General features: G+C 41.7%; 1 protein-coding gene across 3 annotated transcripts in view; it reads left to right on the top strand.

The window, feature by feature from the left end:
• The window catches only part of dab1b (DAB adaptor protein 1b), a 155,478-nt gene that overhangs the window by 67,644 nt on the left and 72,089 nt on the right, over window positions 1-15,745 (top strand). The window lies entirely within an intron of this gene.

Below are 15,745 nucleotides of genomic sequence, written 5' to 3'. Positions count from 1 at the left end.
ACCTGATAAACGACATGTTGGGAGTATGCACAACAATCATTTTCATTAGCCATGTAAAGAGCTTAGTATGAATATTGTCTTTTATAGAATAAGGACAAAACACCCAGCATATTTTGTGCATCTAAACGTAGTAACTGTGAACTTCATCTGAAAGAGAGTCCATGCTTGTTTATGCATGTGCTGTCCTCGGCCTCACTACGGTCTACTGCAACTTATGAATGTGAGTGTACTCAGTCATGTGTAAATATGTCTTTGTGCTTAATGGTGTTGCGGTGCACAGTAGTATCTATCTAGGACAGTAGCATGTAGTGATTGTTGTTTACACTGCCTATTTACATTAGAAAGCCCCGTAACAATAGACAGTCTCACCATGTAGATCGGATAGCCGGGGGTTTTAACGTTGGAGCCCATGGTCCTTATTGTCTGTCTCACCCAGGGAATGTGGAATTAACAGATTAGCTAACTGGAGGGGGTAGAAGGAGAAAACGCCTGCATCTGCTGTTTGATTTAGAAAAGGAAAGAGAGTGGTGATTGTTTGAGCAAGCGTGCGTGAATTCATATGTCTATTTGAGGACAGTGACTGGAATCGTATGTACATACGCGGGACCCGATGAACGTGCGCAGGGCTTGATAATGTGCTAAAGCAAGTGTCTCCCTTTTTGTCCGTGTGGACACGAGTCTATGAGCTGAAGCGTGTGTGGAGAGCGAGACGGAGAGACAGACAGAGGGAGGGAGCGTGGAGATGAGAGGAGAAAAAGAGAGGGCAAACATATTCCTCTTTACCTTGGATTCACTGGCTGAGTCACTGCAGATGGAGGGCATTTTTCATGCTGCATTGCTACACAGTTCTCTTTACTGCGTTATTTTTTATGACACTCCTCCCCAAGGATGTTGGAGTCTTAAGGAGGCCCCTGACTGGGATTAATATAACAGGCTGCCCATTACCGACTGACATTTGAGTTCCTCTCCTACACCATTACGCATCTACCTCATCCTTCATCGGGCGGGTTATGGCGACAGCCGCACGTCACGCTACAGTACATGTGGAGGGATGGCAGTTAGCAGAATATTCAAACCTCCATCTGGCCCTTTCTGTATCTATTTTTCATTTTTACTCCCACTGTCTTCTACCTTTGTGTCTCCTTGTGTCACTCACTGCTTCCCTCAGATCCCGCCTCTCTCCTCCTCCTTCAAAGACACTTGCACACATGTAGCATCCCTCTCAATCTGGCTCATTTCCTCATGTACCTGCAAATCGTTTCCTTTCCAAGTAGGTTGCAAATATCACACTTGGCTGGCCGGCTTAGATGAAATCCAGCAATCCACCATCAAACATTGCTTCTTTGCACCGGGAAAGTTTCTGGTGTAATTATAGAGCGGATTCACTGTTTATTAGGATTTAGAGTTGTGTTCTGAAGCGATGTATCGCCCCCCGTGGAACAAATCAAAACTGGGTCAGAGCCTGGAAATATCAGAAGAGGAGCCTTATTATCATTTCTGTGTATTGTCAAGCTTCATATTCTGCCAGATAAAAACTCTCTAAACAAAAGGTTGGCACATTTAGGATGGAGATGGGGATTCAGTGGGAGGAGAGGGAAACCCAGAATGCACATGCCAGAGAAGCAGGCTCAGTCTGTAGTGGTGTGTGTTTGTCCAAAGCAGCCTCCAGCTTCTAAATAACCCATCATCAACATTTTGGTGAGCTGACTCCTGCATGACGATCAAAGCTTCCAATCTGGGCCCTGCACTATTTAAACTCCCAGATCTCTGGTGAATATCTCGGGGCAGCCCTGCACACGTGGAGCAGCGAGTGGAAAAACCTGCCTGTGTGTCAGTGTGCCTCAATTTGCATCTTGCGTGCGTGTGTGTCATGTAAAGTACGTGTGGGTGGTTAAATATATATGTCAGTTAGACACAGAGAGGTGTGCAGCAGCTGCACCCATCTGTCTGCATGTGCACAGGAGTGTGATGATGCGAAGATGTGTATGTAGGTGTGCCTGTCAGGGCTGTGAAGGGGAGGTCTGAAGGCATTTGGATGTGCTTGATGGGAAATCAAATGCTCCCAGGCTCCCTCCTCCCTCGCCTCGACTCCCCGTGCGGAGCTCCACTTTTCTGGCGTGTTCCTAAAAGACCGGTGTGGCATCTGGGTGGCGCGCTGCAAAATACACCCATCTCGGCTCGTCATTTATCTAGGATTGAGTCCTAACATCTTGTTTTCCTCAAATAAAAAAAAAAAAAAAAAAAAGTGAAAGCATGTGGCAAGAAATGAGGAGATCTGACTTGTTTACAAAGCTTCTTCACCTGTTTCAAAAATGTAAATGTCTTAAAATATGGCAGGTTGCTGCGTTAAAACTGCAATAGGTAGTGTTTTTTTGCATCATTGGACAAAAATCTCATAATAAACTTTGAGCATGTTGTAATTCAAGTGGGCTGAGGGGAAAAATAGACCTCTGCACCTGCTCTTAGCTCTGTTTTCAGGCTTCAGAAAATCTAGCTGTGACATCAAACTTTGGCAAATCACAGGCCACTTTGTCACATCCCTCCGCATGTAATATTGATGCCAAAGGCAACCTGTAGTGCCTCTATGAGACACACTGGGCTTTTAACTCCAGTGTAAATCCATCTGCGACAATAATTGACACTAAGAGCAACTGACGTAGTAAGAAGAACGAGAAAGTCTGCGTAGAGCAAGAGGTGGACAGGTCAAGCAAAACAAGACCTTCACCCAGGAGACCACAGTTTGTGTCTTGTGTGAAACCTAAAGTCATTCTTGTTTTAATACAACGTTGCATAATGTATGTACAGTCGTTGCACATTGGCGTCCCTCACGTTTCGTAACATACGCACTTAACTTTAACGCTAAACATGATCTTTTCTCCAAACCTGACCAAGTAGTTTTGTTGCCTTAACCTAATCGCAACTGTTTCACAGCATTAACGACATGTTACAATGTTTTTCAGCTGTGCGTCACAAGGAGACACTAAAGGGTGCCCTGTGGGTTATTATGAGACGCCAAGGGCCATGACAAAGCAGTGGTATTTGACAGCCTGGGAATGGGAATGGGTTGGTTCTACAAATGCAGATGCACAGGCACGTCCCCTCAGATGGTGAAAGCCTGATTCAAAGGTGGAGAATCCTGCAGAGAAAGTTGCTATTCCAGCAACACCTGCCTACACTGCAAACCAAAAAAATAGTCTAAAAGAGAGTCTGACAATAAACAAAATAAAACATGTCAATATCAGTCAGGTGTTTAAGAGATGGAGAGAAAATGTTGCTAATAGTTTAGCCTTCTGCTAACAGAAGCCAAAGGCTCACAGCTGTGGCTAATTCACATTCATGTTTGTCTAGCTAATGTTAGCTAGAGCCTCGAATCACAGTGTGTCATCTCAAGGAGCTTCAAAGCCTGTTAAGTTATTGTTGATGCAATCAGGATTATTAAAATGAGAGAGGGGAGAGCTGGAAGAGGAGGCTGTATTTTCAAAATATGGTGGAATTTGTTTTTGTTTTTTGCTTTTACACCATTTCCCCCAAAACTGCCTACCCCAGCTTTAATGTCAAGATAGGCACAAAATGTTTAAACCATGTTGAATTGCATTGGAAATATATGAAATAATCTCCACCATACTGATATGTTTTTCTCAACTCCACTCAACAACTCTACTGGACAGATAAGGAGCCCAAAGTGTATCTTTTGTAACATGATCAGACAAGTCCAAAATATATATGAATATATAAATAAATAATATTGTTACTTAAATAATTAAACTGCAGTGTAAAAAGAAATGTGAAGGATGTGAGTGCATGCATTTGTTTCACTATCTTATTTTATTTTTCAGCTCTTTTTTTTGTCTTGGTGCACATTTAATTATTTAAGTCCTTGTTCCCCACGAAACACTTCCAGTTTTCCTCATACTGATAATGAGATGAGCATGTCCATGAATGTTCAGGTCAGAGATTGGTCCTGGATCAGCCCAGTCGCCCTAAGAAAATGTTGCCATTGTACTTTCTGCAAACCACAAATATGTTACATCTGCACAATTCACCAATGTATCATATCAGTGTTTTTAAAGTGACGTAGTATATGAGCTGACTTTGTCATCGGGTGGCGGAGAGGGATGATGAATGGTGTGTCACCTTGGCAAGATGGCTGCCAAGCTGCAGAACCCTGTCGGAGACCAACAAACAGCACAATTTGGCGAGTCATTGCTGTGTTTCCAGCTGCTTCTTAGCTGCCAAACGTGGGTGTTTTGTAGTGACCCACCGCCATTTTTTTCAGAGGGCGTAGTGCAACAAAAAGTGGTTGTTTTTTGCCGAGACATTGCTGCATGTCCTGGATATTTTGTCTAAGTTTCAATCCCCATTTCCAGACATGGAGGGATAGAGAGATGGTAATAGTTGGGATCAAAATTAAGTGAGAAATAATAATTAAAAAAAGGAAACAATAATGGTAATAAAAAATAAACAGAAACGGTCAAATGAATTATATAAATTAGAAAAAAAAATAAAATAAAAATGGAAAGGAAAAGAGATTAAATAGCAAAAATTAAAGATAAAATAAAATAATAAAATGAAGAGATGTAATACTGAAACAAAAAAATCCTACTAAAAACTAACAAGTTAAAAAAAAGACAACATTAACCAAGTGGTTTATGTGCCTAAACCTAACCACATGTTCACAACAGAGTTTCAATATATCAGCTACATAATAATGTGCAAATGTAATATATCCGTGGATTGCAAAAATGTACAATGCAGGATTTATACATGTGCTTATGTGTGTGTAACATCAATAGAGCAATTGAGAGGGCTAACAGTGGGTAATCATGATGGACTAATGCGTATTGTTCTTATGAGTCTACAGTTATTTCATGAATGCAGCTTCACTGTATAAACTCATGGAACAGCAGCTAAAGCATTAAACCATCCCTCTATCATCACAACATTATCTCCATCTGTAAGTGCATGTCTGATGGCCTTTTTGTCAGTTTCGGGGCTCCGTGCGCTGAAGGTCTTGTCAAGATGGGCATTTTGCTGTGGCAACAGCGACAGACATGATATACAATTTGCGAGGCTTATTTCCGAAAGTGTAGAGGCTCGGCTGAAACTGCGGTTCCCTCCTGTCCTGCATTTACTGTCTTCAATTTGTCCCTCTCTGATGCATCGCTTTAAAGAGCATCAGGAAAACCCATTTCTCTCTCTTTCTCTGGATTCATTTGACACTTGTGTGTGTGTCTCTTGGGATTTTACACGGCGAGATGTGCAACACACACCCACACGACCCACTGAAAAGCACAAACACAGACACACACAGGCGGAGGCACACGGTGTGAAACGCATCTGTACATATACACAAACACTCCCCCTCTATGCAGTGCAGTAAATACAATGATTGTATTTTTTGGCTCCATTTTCTCCAGGGTGGTGACAAGTCTTTTTTCCACTCACATGGTTGAAATGAAATCCAATTATATCTGTAATGGCTCTCCAACTCTTCTTCTGCTTTGAAGGAGTCAGCTTGCTTGAGTCACCACTGTTGGACCCAAATGTGCTCAGTAAATCAGTGATGCGCAATGGCGCAAATGTGCAATGGAGACAGATGTAGTGTGTGTGTGTGTATGTGTGTGTGTTTCTTTTTTTAGGCTGTTCAAAAGTGACTGAACTCCCGTCAAACTTTGTTACTCTGCTAAGTGTGTCGCATGTTACGACGATGGCTGTCTATTTGCATATTTTAATTAAATAGCTGGAATTTAGAATTAATCACTTCCTAAATTTATGGGGTAATTATATGGTGTTTGTCCTTGACTTGGCAGCGTCACCCACCCATGAATAAATTCATCATAGCCCTTTTGATGGCAGACAAAGTTACGCTGACACCTGCAAACTTTGTTTCCTCCGTTCACCCCTCAATTACCCTCTTTTACTTTCTCTGCCGACACAATAAATCACACACTGTCACATTGTCTCTGTCATCAGGCCCCTGTGACAATTTGATCACAGTGATGTGTGGGTGGAAAGAGTGCGTACAATACGTGCTTGTGTGTGAAATACTAAATACTCAGTGCACTCGCTAACATAAAGAGCCTCTTTGACAAACCGGACATGAGCGGGGTGTCGTGTGTTTCCATGGTACCCCGAAGAAGCTGCTGTGTGCTCAGAGTTGCTGATTGGGCAAAGACACCACCTCACTGTTTCTTCACATGTGTAGTGAAATATTCAGACTCATATCACCTGTAGATGGGGGACTGACCTGTTGATAGGTTTACAAGATAAGTGATAAAACATGTTAAAGGTATACTATGCAGGATTTTCCTGCAAAACAATGAAATTAATACAAAAGTAATCCCTTTCAGTCATCACTTATGACCCACTAGAAGTGTGTATTTTCTTATTGGGGTGCGTGCTGTGCAGCAGACGGCAAACTATATATTATTCGTCGGGCTTATTTCTTATTCTTCCTCTATAAAATTTTGGCATGATGCTCGTCGTGCAGTGTTGCCAGCACATTGGCAAAGAAAAACATCAAAACATGCCGAATAATCAGGAATGGTGTTCTGTGACTTTTGACTGCAAAAACTGTGTTAAATTTTCCATGAATGTACTAGGAGATTGTCGAGAATTTGACATGAACAGAGCTAAAATCATTCCTCTTTAAGGCTAAACCAATAATCATACTTTGACATGAAAAATTATTAAAACTTTTAATGTTTTGTGAGACTTGGGACTTTATTGGGCTAAATGGGCATTCTGATAACTAGTATGGTTTTCATGAAATCGGTGGTGGTAGCAGGCACACAGCCAAAATTTGTTGTGGAAATTTCTAATTTTCCTCTTATTTTGTTGTGTTTGGAGAGTTCCTGGGCACAGTGCATAGGTAAGGTTGAGACTTCATAAAAAAATAGCATGTCTAGTGCCAGACTGTAAGCAGCACATCCAATAGGAGGCTCAGGAAATCATGGACACAGCACTGAGGAAAAAAAAACAAAAAAAGCAAGGTGAAATGAAGAGGCAATCTCTGGGTCTGAAAAATGAAGCAGATGCTATAAACTGCAGTTCCTCAAATGGCCACTTGAGTCTGGTTCCAAATGTAAGTCCCCAACTTCACACCAGACACTAAGCTGTTTACAGCCTGGTGCAAAAACACTGTTTTGGTTTCTGTAGCTAATTTCAACATTAATGACAACTGCACAGGGGTTAATATTTATATAACTCACCCATTTAAATGATATTAAGGCTTAAAGTAAAGGGTGTGGCTGCCTTAAGTGACAAGTGGGTGCTGTCTGTTGGTTCCATAACCTAAACATGGCATAATCCCAGACTGACAGTATAGGCATAGCTATAGCTGTCACTAATTCAGTGTGCTTGTAGTTCACAACAATTAATCATAACATTTTGGTCACCTAAAAAATCTTGTTCAGTGTTTGGTTGTACTAAAAGACCCTCTAAGGAGTCGGATGTTCAGGTTTTCAATAAGTACATTTTGTTTTAATGCTTTTAAGATTTTTTTTGTGACCATTACCATCATCACAGTTAACCATAGCTGTAAATGCACCATGCCATCCAAGCTAGCAGCAAGCGTCAGGGTTATCTCTCCACCCTCTTGTCCAAATATGGTCACTTCTGGCCAGTGTTGCCAACTCTTTTTCAATGAAAGTAGCTAGCACTAGCTCAGAAAGTCACTAAAAGTCACCAGAAATGTCATGCTCATTTGCATATTGGTGACATCATCGTACATTAATGGAAGCATTAAAACTTTGCTGAATTAGATTCAATAGCAAACTCCCCAACATGGCGTGAGAGCTGTAGCTTTTATACTTAAGTGCACCAACTTTATCATGTTTTTAAATCCAGAGAGGGAGAACATCAAAGTAACCATAGAAACTCACTGCTCCAATCCTGCACCTACCCAGAGGAGAGGAGAGATAGCGGGAGAGCCATGGACACTGATCGCTATAAGAGCATTGTACGGGAATGAATCACAATATATTTATCTCTTCTTTTCCTGATGGACTGAGTGAGTTGTTAAATCTGTCGCGAGTTGCTTTTAGAAATAAAGTCGCTGAGAGGGTGTGAAATGTTGCTAAATCTAGTGAGAAAGTCACCAAGTTGGCAACAGTGCTTCTGGCTCCAATAATCCAAGATGATGATGGTCAAAATGGGTGATGTCACAATGGCTACGTCAGTTATTTTATATAGTCTATGGGCAAAACACCAAACAGACAAAGCTGGGGTCTACCTTCTTTTTACAAACAGTAGCTGACAATTCCTGCATAGTTAACCTTTATCATAAGACATCTACTGTGTCTGTGCCCCATTAACAGGAGACAAACAATCAAATTATCGTTTAATATTATGGAAATATGTATATCTGCTCATATAGTGTCAACAAACAATAGGAATGTAGTATGAATGCAGGAGCGAAAAAAAAAAAAGATGCAAATGGCCCATAGAGTCTGCCAAATTTCCACAACAGACAATAATCAAGATGTTCAGGCCCCAAATAACTGGCAGAAGATGAATCTGTACACTACCCTGTATCCAAATAGTGTACAGATGCAATGTAACCACATTGTGTTAGCGCTTCTAATTAAAAATGCGAGCTCAGCAGATGGATATGAATCCATTGCCTTTTCTCTCCCAAAATGAAAACTGGCACCTGTCATTGTCCATCTGCTTTATTTCCTGTTCTTGTGATTTAATATCAGCAGCTAATAAACAGTCACACCCTGAGCTTAAGCTTCAACCGCATGTATCCTTCATGCTGTGGTTAGACTGAGTGCATCCATACTGCACGGTCATTTTAAAGGGACAGTTCACCCCACAATCAAATATGCATATTTTATCTCTTACATCTAGCGCTGTTTATCAACCTAGGCTGTTTTGGTGTGAGTTGTAGAGTGCTGGAAATATTGATATCTCCAATCTATATATGTATGTGTGATTTTTGGGTGAATTGTTCCTAAAACCTGTTAAAGGGGAGTAAGAAATTGCTAATTTGTATTTTGCTTTATAGACCCTTTCACTATTAGTAAATAGTATGATGTTTTTGGTGGGCGGGCCTTAGCTGGAGACAAAACAAAACAGACTTTAGCTTGCGCTAGCTGTTAAGTTGTGTTGACTTGTTTTAGACAATGGAGGAAGATGATGCAAGTGGTGTTTTCGGAAGTATTCATTCGGAGTGCGGGAGCGCACAAACTGGAATGTTCGTAAATTAAGAGCACTGTCAGAATGTACTATTCAAAACACCGCACTCTAGGAGTGGCAAAGCTGACTCTTCCCTCTGTCTGGGAAGACGGAGCATCAGAACGCCAAGCAGATTAAATGTTTCACTCTGTTTCTTCGACCAACAGGGCTCTCATTTTAGTGTAGAGCATCAGACTGAATTTATGAACGCACCATGTCAGGTCAATCACTCTCTGGAACTGCGAGTGTTACTTGAATTAGTAAACACTGACCAACGGGACCAGACTGGCCGACGCGTATGCTCTCACTCAGTGAATTGAGGATGTCACAGGAAGCTTTGTGGTTGATTACTATGCCAGTCTTACAAAGAAGGACGACACTTGAACGGTGTCCTCAAGTTTGTTTTGCTATCGAAGCTAACATTAGCTAATGAGCTAAAAAGTTATTGTCATTAAAGTCATTGTGACGTCGGCCCTAAAAGAGTCTATAGCAATGATGCATTTACACTTGACAGATGTTAGAGTTTCGGTTAATGTTTAATTCAAGCATGACTTTCAGGCATGTTCAAGAAACCTAGGGTTAGTTAGAAGACACAGAAGCCTTAAATTTCCCTCCACCCAAACTGAAAGTAAAGCAGAGGTCCCATTTTTTTCAAAGACAGTAGAGTGGCTCCCTCTGAGTTTCCATGGTCTGATTATCTCTTGTTTTATCAGCAAGATTTTCTCCAGACCTTCATGACCTTGACAAGACAGCTGGTCCGGCTACATGAGATTAATGAGCTGGTGTTGTGGCTTTTAGACTCAGACAAGATGCAACAATGGCAGAGAGCATCACACACAAAGCTAAACATGTGGCGCAACACACAGACGCATTTTTTAAAACCCTGGTGAGCATCAGCACTGCACATGTTTTATAGCAGTATGGCTGCATTAATTCTCTGCTTATTCAATACCTTGCTGTTTGAGAGTAGACATCTGAAGTGACAACTGAGAGGGAAAAGAAGGTGCTAACAACACACATAGTCTTTCAAGTGGAAAGTTGCTTAAAGCAGTATTAATAGATTTTTCGGCCACTTGGGAGCAGTGGGACCAGCTGTAAACACACTCAGCATTGACATAAAAAGGTGATATGGCAGACGTGTTAGCCAAACAGCTGGCTTTTTACACCTCCAGCAGACACGGAGCATTAAGGCAGAGTCATGTTGACAATTATTAGTCCAGTATTTACTCATACAGCCTCTTTTCTGTTCTGCACCAACTGCAGAGGAAAATATCTGGCTCGTTAGCTGCTAAATGCTCCACTAGCCTATGTTTGTCAGCTCGTGGCTACCTTTGTCTTTCTAATGGTTGGTGCTCAGCAGGTAGCATCTAACGGTTTTATCAGAGCTATTTTTGCTTGAAACAGCTGGAAATAAGGTTGATGAGAGCTGTGAGACTAAAATGTAACAGTAAGGTTTGAGGCAGAAAACCAGTACAATGAGCTGAAGATGCTAAATGCCCCATAAGGCTTTAGGGAACTAAAGTTAAGTGACAATTATCTTCAAGTTTGTTGAGAACTTTTTAGCTGCACAGCTCCAGGCTCGGTCCCACCTCCTCCGTCTGACCTTTTCCAGTCCAGAGCTTGGATATGGAAGACTGAAATATTGTATGCCCCCTAGAGATGATCATCAGGATTAGCTAGCATAGGTTTATTAGTTTGAATAAGCCACATGCCCTCCAACAATAACACCAAGGTAAATGCTGAAACCTAATATCTTGATATAGCCTAACTGTAATTTATGGAGTTAGATAAAGTAATGTTAGGCAGCAAATAACTTTTACTAACCTTGTGAGTTTGCTAACGTTAGGTATCTATGGTAAAGCTGTGAGCAAATTAATGTTTATGTGAGCTGTAGTGACATTAGTTCGCTAACATTAGCATAGCTAGCTAACGTTAGCAAACTCATATGGTTAGAACAAGTTATTTGCTGCCTAAAGTTCCACTGTGAAGGTTTAGAGGGATATATTGGCAGAAATTGAGTCTAAAATGATAAGTATGTTTTCTTGACTTTACAATTACCTGAAAATAACAATCGTGTTTTTTGTTACCTCGGAATTTGACATTTATATCTACACGGTGAGTGGGCTTTCATCTATGGAGATTGCCATGTTGTCGGCCTGTTTTCACCAAACAGCAGTGGAGAAACACTGATTTGTAACATGAAACTGTTTTATTCAGTGTTTTTCCTTTCCACTTATGTATATGTACGGAGATGAGGCAACTGGAAGTCCATTCATTCCTAGGGAAATCTCTGTGATATTCGATGTGCCTGCGAAACTACTCCCCCTAATCATATTTCAGTCTGGAATCTGCTGTGAATACATTAAAAAATTTAAATTTTGTGGTGGATTTTGGAGAGACCGTTTGACAGTGTGCTAGCTTAGCTAACAGGCTGCTAACTAGCTAACAGGCTATTTGCTTCAATTCAGTTGCCTGTATTGGTTGTCAGGTTAGTTTGTATGATTAAAAAGAACTTGTCTATCTAATTTGAATAAATTGTGAATCTGAGTAATGCTATTCTGCTAAAATATGGTTTTACTTTATATACAGTCAGATCGTTATTATGTCTCGTTCATACGTCTTTTTAATTAAGTATTTCACAAAACATGCCATGTACCTGACAGGTCGGTTCTGTCCCGGCAATGTTCCAAGTGAATAGGTACAGGTAGTTTCTGTAAGGTTTCTATCCATCTGTAAAGAAGTGCACTTCTTGCATTGGACACTAGAGTCATCATCCGTATATTTATGGATCTATGGACACCAGTCACACATGTAAGTTTTTGCTATGTTTAATCATGTTTAATTATGTCATAGTAGTTAATAGTACATAGTAATGTAATAAGTTAATTATGTATAACTTTAAGCCTTAACAAAATGTAAAGTGGTGAGTTATATAAACATTTACCCCCCATACAGTTTTCATTAAGTGGGAAATCAACGATGGGGACCAAAAACTTCTTTTGTACCAGGCTGTAAACATGTTTATTTCTCCTGTAAGTTGGGCATTTTTTACATGGGGGGTCTGTGGGGATTTACTCTGTTTTGGAGTCAGCCTCGTGTGGCCATTCAAAGAAATGCAGTTTTTGGCACTTCTGCATTGGCTTTATTATTCAGCCCTGAGTTGCCCAATTGGATAACACATGTGATTTTCCAGCATGGGTCCCAGCACCGAAGGTGGGCCCAAGCCTGGAGCTTAGCAGCAGGACCTGATTGATGGTCACTAAGCAACTCTTTCTTATCAAACATGGTCATTTGACGTACTGTCAGTATAAAAATATTGATTAGTGCAGCTTTAAAACAGTGTTAGGAGTTATGCTGCAACATGTTTCTCATTTAGAAGAATATACGCTACATGTTAGCATGATATATGTGTGTGAAAAATCTACACATGATCTGACAGTTAGCTTGAACACCTTGCTTATCTCCCTCAGTAAAAAAAAGGGTATATTACTTTACCACAGGTGCTTGGCGCTCCGTCCCCTGAGGATTGTGGCCTCTGGACCTGCTGGTGTCTGAGTGCATTATGATTAGCCATGCTACAGGAAATGAAGAGGCCTGGGGTGAGACTGATAAAAGAAGAGGAACTTTTCAGCAGCCGTAGCAGTGGGGGTCAAGGGTCACGTGTCATTTATCGATGTCAGGCTTCTCCCCGCCATCCCTCTCTGAATACTAATTGCTCGCACGCTGATACGACAATACGATTAGACTCGATTAAAACAGTCCATTAGCATAGAAGTCAGTTTAGGCCAAGCACAATGCTGAGAAAACAGGCCTCTCTCCTGGAGAGCGCGCTCATTCTGTTGACTCTTTACTCGTGTCAAGAACACAGCTGAATGGACTAATCAGTGGTCAAGTCTTTAGCAAGTTGGCAGGCTGGGAAACACTGTTGCAAATCAGCATTTTGTGTGTGTGTGTGTGTGTGTGTGTGTGTGTGTGTGTGTGTGTGTGTGTGTGTGTGTGTGTGCTCTTAAAGTACATGTGTTGTGATCCCAAAGCTGCTACTCTGTCATTGTAACCAGCAACTAGTTATTGATCAGCTTTCACTCCAAGATTTCACGGAGGAGGGGGGGCACCAGTTAACCATTCCTCTGGGAATGACTAATCATTTGCTGGGGTGCAGTGATGAGAATTTTGACTGCGGTAATCTCTGGATTGAATGGAGATTAACCGCCATGTGGGGTGATGACTCTCCTCTTTGTCTTTTTTGTCTGGATGGGGATCTGCTCGCCTTATCTTATCGCTCTGCCTCATTTCTCCGGGGCAGTTCCCCAACGTTATCAACACGCCTCCATCTACATGGAAATCAAAGCCTTTGCAGAAGTGGAATACGATTAGGGGGGGGGGTCTAATCTTTCCTCCCCATTTGATTTGTGCTAATAATGCACCGCGGCAACCTACGAAGAGCCCAAACAACAACACACTCTCTCTGTTGTTGTGAAGGTGGACGGAAGGATGGATGCATGGATGAACAAGGTGGCACAAGAGCGATGTGTTCATGTGTGACTCATGAAACATTTCATCTGTGAGGCTTCTTTTTGTCTGTGGGCCTTGAAAATGAGGATTAACTCTCGCTTCACAGGACCCAGCTGCCTGATACTGACCTCCTTTGTTTTTTTAATGACCAAAGAGTAGATGCGTTTGTGTGTGTGTGTTTGTGTGTGTGCGTGTGTGTGAGTGTGTATGTGCAGTAGCAGGGGTGGCCGCTAAAGGAAGGGCGGGTTACATAGGGGGATTAGAACCCACATAGCAGCCTCCCTCCCCAGTAAACAAAAGTACATGGTACTGTACAGTGTGTGTGTGTGTGTGTGTGTGTGTGTATAAATGTATAACATGCCACTGCTGGTGACACCAGACAAAAAGAGGAAGACTGAGTCCATCTGTGAAAGCAGCGGGATTAAGCTGTGTTCAAGCCAAGAGCTACACGTCAATCAACTGCTAAGTGTGTGTGCGAGTGTGTGTACTTCTGCCTGTGTGTTGCACACACAACTGTACACCCACACACACACATGCGCGTGCACAGCTCTCGTCCGGCAGTGGGGGGAGGGAGGACCCCAACACTGTTGTTTTCATTTGTAATCTGTGGGATGGAGTGAAGCCAGCAATGCATCAAGCACACACAGCGGCTGCAACACAACAACAACAAATGAAAAGAGCAACTTTTCATTTAATCGCGTGTGAACTCTTTTTGCTCCGAAGCATGAATCAGATATGACTGACATCTTTTTGTAATGTGGAATCTCTTAAATGCTTTTTCAAAGACGTTAAAGATGTAACAAAAAATGACACCGATTATCAAATTATGATTGTATTTTTTATCATCTAAAAATCCATTGTGTAAGATTCAGGGGCATACAAGTATGTTTTCTTTCATTTATAATCACCTGAAAATAAGAATTGTTGTTTTCATTACCTTAGAATGAGTTGTTTAGGCCTACATTGGAAGCAAGTCCCCGCCCAAAGAGATAGACATGTCGCACTGCCATGTTTCTACAGTAGCGCCGAATTGTCAAGCTAAACACTTACTGTAGAAAGGGCGCTATGCGTTTTTGTGACGACCACTGTATTTTGCAGCAGAACCTGAACATCTGGATCTTACGTTATCAGAGAAAGAAGGTGAGCACACATTAGCAGGTGCTAAGCTAGCTGCCGGTCTCCAAAATGACAAACAGGGTAGGAGAAACACTGATGTGTAATGTGAAACTGCTTTATTCATTGTTTTTACCGGTTTTAACCACCTGATCCGTTTGTTTTGGAGATGAAACTGAAGGAATTCTAACTGGGAAAAGTTTCAGCTGGTTGAAATTTGCAATCCTCACCACTAGATGGCACTAAATCCCCAGGAATATTTTACACTGTTCCTTTAAACTTGAATCACAAGGTGGTGTAGGATTGGCATTTTTTTCCCTCTTTTACATAGCCATTTTAATGACAGTGTTGCCTCCCCACATGCAACTGTTCCACCCAAACAAGTTAACCCCGGACGTTTTTTTTGTGCCCGGTCTCACTCCGAAGTCATCGAAATGTGACGCTCGGGCAGTGACTTGAAGTGTCAGAAACCAATGAAAAAAGGCGTCCCGGAACGTCGGCATGATACGCAGCCATTTGCCGTTATAGTTTAACGGCACCCGGCAGCGTCAGGGGGAAACACGGTGGGACAAGGATAAAGGTTAAGGCGGCGAAAGTCCAAGTGGGGCTGGTGGGAGGTGTGGTGGATGGGTCCAACAAACACTGACCTTCACCCGAGAGAGCGGAGCTTGTCCCGAAAGATTGTCATTGAAGGCAAAAAAAAATGTCAATTCACAGAGTTGTACTGATGTAGTGTGTTTATTTTGAAACAGATGTATGTAAACAGTAAATTTCCTGTGAAAATGGAAGTGTATTTTGAAAGAAGACAATGGATGTAACAGGCAGAACTTGACACAGTGTCCCAGAACGTCGATGACCAACGCACCCAGGGTACCTTACAGTTGTATGTGGATGTGGAAACTCCATGACCAAACATCAATATGCGACGAGGTCGGAGTGA

This window comes from Epinephelus fuscoguttatus, linkage group LG15 (assembly GCF_011397635.1).
Source record: "Epinephelus fuscoguttatus linkage group LG15, E.fuscoguttatus.final_Chr_v1".
Lineage (NCBI taxonomy): Eukaryota > Metazoa > Chordata > Actinopteri > Perciformes > Serranidae > Epinephelus > Epinephelus fuscoguttatus.
The sequence above is the reverse complement of the archived record's forward strand: the minus strand, read 5'-3'. Positions and strand labels throughout refer to the sequence as shown.